This window comes from Aptenodytes forsteri, unplaced genomic scaffold, assembly GCF_000699145.1.
Source record: "Aptenodytes forsteri isolate BGI_AS27 unplaced genomic scaffold, ASM69914v1 Scaffold999, whole genome shotgun sequence".
Lineage (NCBI taxonomy): Eukaryota > Metazoa > Chordata > Aves > Sphenisciformes > Spheniscidae > Aptenodytes > Aptenodytes forsteri.
Genome location: NW_008795908.1, coordinates 16,706 through 20,011, shown reverse-complemented (window position 1 = coordinate 20,011; position 3,306 = coordinate 16,706).

Below are 3,306 nucleotides of genomic sequence, written 5' to 3'. Positions count from 1 at the left end.
GGGGGGGAGGGTGGGGAGAGGGGGGGGATGCGGAACAGGGGGGACATTGGGACATGGGGGACGTCTGGACACATGGGGCCATGGGGGACATGGTGGGGCGTGGGGGCATGCGGACAGGGACACGCAGGGGACATGCAGAGGGACTGGTACACGTGAGGACACAGGGACGGGCTTGCAGGGGGGGACACAGAGAGGGACACCCACAGGACGTGTGCATGGGGAGAGGGACACGCGGGGGACACACAGAGGGGCGCGCATGGGGACGGGTCTGCATGATGAAATAGGGACATGGATAGGGACACGTGCATGGGGACACCCAGAGAGGGACAGGCAGAGGGACAGACGGGGACATGCTTGCATGGGGACAGGGACACAAATGTGACACGCATGGGGACATACATCACGGGGACCCACATGCGCGGGGAAAGAGGGACATGGAGAGGGACAGGCAAGGGACGTGTGGGCATGGGGACAGGGATGGGCATGGGGACAGGGACACACAGGGGACACGTACATGGGGACAAGGACACCCCTGGGGAAAGGGACAGGCAGCCAACATGGGCATGGGGACAGGGGCACCCATGGGGACGGGGACACCCATGGGGACGGGGACACCCATGGGACATGTGCAGGGGACAGGGACACGTACATGGGGACAGGGATGCCCATGGGACATGTGCAGGGGACAGGGACACGTACATGGGGACAGGGATGCCCATGGGACATGTGCAGGGGACAGGGACACGTACATGGGGACAGGGATGCCCATGGGACATGTGCAGGGGACAGGGACACATACATGGGGGCAAGGACACCCATGGGACGTGCAGGGGACAGGGACACGTACATGGGGACAGGGACACCCACGGGGCCAGGGCCACCCACGGGATGTGGGCATGGGGCCAGGGCCACCCACGGGGCCAGGGACACCCGTAGGACGTCTGCAGGGGCCAGGGACACGCAGGGGACACGTGTGTATGGGGACAGGGAGGGGTGGAAGGATGAAGGGTGGATGGACGGATGGATGGACAGAGGGAGTGGGAAGATGGACGGACGGACGGACGGACGGACGGGGGGAGGGATGGACGGACGGACAGCTAGGTGAATGGATGGATGAAGGACGGACAGATGGATGGATGAAGGACAGAGGGATTGAAGGATGGACAGACGGATGGATGGATGGATGATGGACAGATGGGTGGATGAAGGATGGATGGACAGACAGATGGACAGATGAAGGAGGGACGAGCACCCCTCACCCCCCTGTTCCCCTAGGCCTGGGCAGATGAAGGCTCCCCCCGTTCTCCCGGGGCCCCTGAGGTGGGTCGGGGACACTGGGGGGGCGGGGGGGGGGCACCCATGGGTGCCTGGGTAAGTGGGACCCCCTGGGGCCATGGAGGGGGGAGGCACCCATGGGACCCCTGGATTACTTGGGGACACTGGGGGGACACAGGGGGCAATCATGGGACCCCCAGGTGAGGGGGGGACTCTCATGTGAGTGGGGACACCATGGGGACATGGGGGGCACCCATGGGTGTACCCTGTCCCCTCTGCACCCAGAGAGCGGCCCTCTGCCCAGGAAGGACCATCAGGGGGGTAAGCTGGGGGGCAGAGAGTGCTTGGGGGGGGACTGGAGGAGGAGGAGGGGGGGGGCCAGACCCATAGTTTGGGGGCCCAGACCCATTTTGGGGGTTTCTAGGCCCATATTGGGGGGTTCTGGGGTGACACTGGGGTCCCAGACCCACACTGGGACGTCCCAGGCCCATAACTGGGAGGTCCTGGGGTGACACTGGGGGTCTCAGGCCCATACTGGGAGGTCCCAGACCCATATTGGGAGGTTCTGAGGTGACACTGGGAGGTCCCAGTCCCACACCAGGAGGTCCCTGACCCATACTGGGAGGTCCCAGGGTGACACTGGGGGTCCCAGGCCCATAACGGGGGGGTTCCCATACCCCTTTTGGGAGGTCCCATGCCCATACTGGAAGGTCCCAGATCCATACTGGAAGGTCCCACAGTGTCATGGGGGCTCCTGGGCCACCATGGGGGTCCCAGACCCACGGTGTGGCGGTTCCCACTCCTCACCGTGGGTCCCTGATGGGTGCTCCCCCAGGTGGGCTGCTCTACCCCTTCGGGCCAGGGGTTGGGGACGAGGCCACCCCCCATGAAGATGACGGGATGAGCCCTGAGATCCTCCTCTGGGAGACCTTCTCCTTCTACGGACTACCCCACCGCTCCCTCTACGTGGGTCCCGGGCCCCATGGCATGGAGGGGCAGGGGGGGTGCTGTGGGTTAGGGTGCTCGGGGTGCTATGGGTTGTGGCCACCGTGAATTGGGGACACCATGAATTGGGTGACACTGTGGTTGGGACACCGTGGGTTGGAGACACCATGGGAGTAGACACCATGGTTGGGTGACACCATGGGTTGGGGATGTCATGGGTTGGGGACACCATGTGTTTGGGCCACCATGGGTTGGAGCCACTATGGTTGGGGGCCACCATGGGTTGGGGGCCACCATGGGTTGGGGGCCACCATGGCTGCAGGCCACCATAGTTGGTGCCACCATGGTTGGGGGCCACCAAGGTTAGACACGCCATGGTTGGGGCTCCATGGTTGGGTGACACCATGGTTGGTGCCAGCATGGTTGGGGGTCAAGATGGTTGGGGCCACCATGGATTGGAGACATCTTGGTTGGGAGCCACCATGGTTGGGGGTTAACATGGTTGGGGTTACCATGATTGGAGACACCATGACTGGGATCACCATGGTTGAAGACACATCACCGGGGAGCCACCATGGCTGGTGCCACCATGGTTGAGGGCCACCACAGGTGATGGCCACGCACCGTGAGTGGGTCACCATGGGGTGATGGTTGCCTCCTGCAGGTGAACAACGCTGCCCTCGCCCAGGACATCGATGTGCCACCGCACCAGGGACCTGCGCAAAGGGGGGGCAAACTGGGGCAAACTGGGGGAAACGGGTGTCAAACTGGGCTAAACTGGGACAGGAGAGTCCTGAACCGGTCTAAACTGGGAGAAAGCAGGACCAAACTGGGACAAACTGGGACACGCCAGTCCTGAACTGGGCTAAACTGGGACAAACTCGACCAAACCACCCTCCCCCGCCCCTTCGTGGCCCCGTACTGGGCCGACGTGGACACCAGACTGGGAGGAGACGTCTTCTACCGGCAGAGCCGGAAGCCGGAGCTGCTGGCCCGCCTGGCCCGTGAGCTGGCCCCCGCCGTGACCCCCCCTGACCCAGCCCCTCAGCCCACCTGGGCCTTCGTGGCCACCTGGCACCGTGTCTC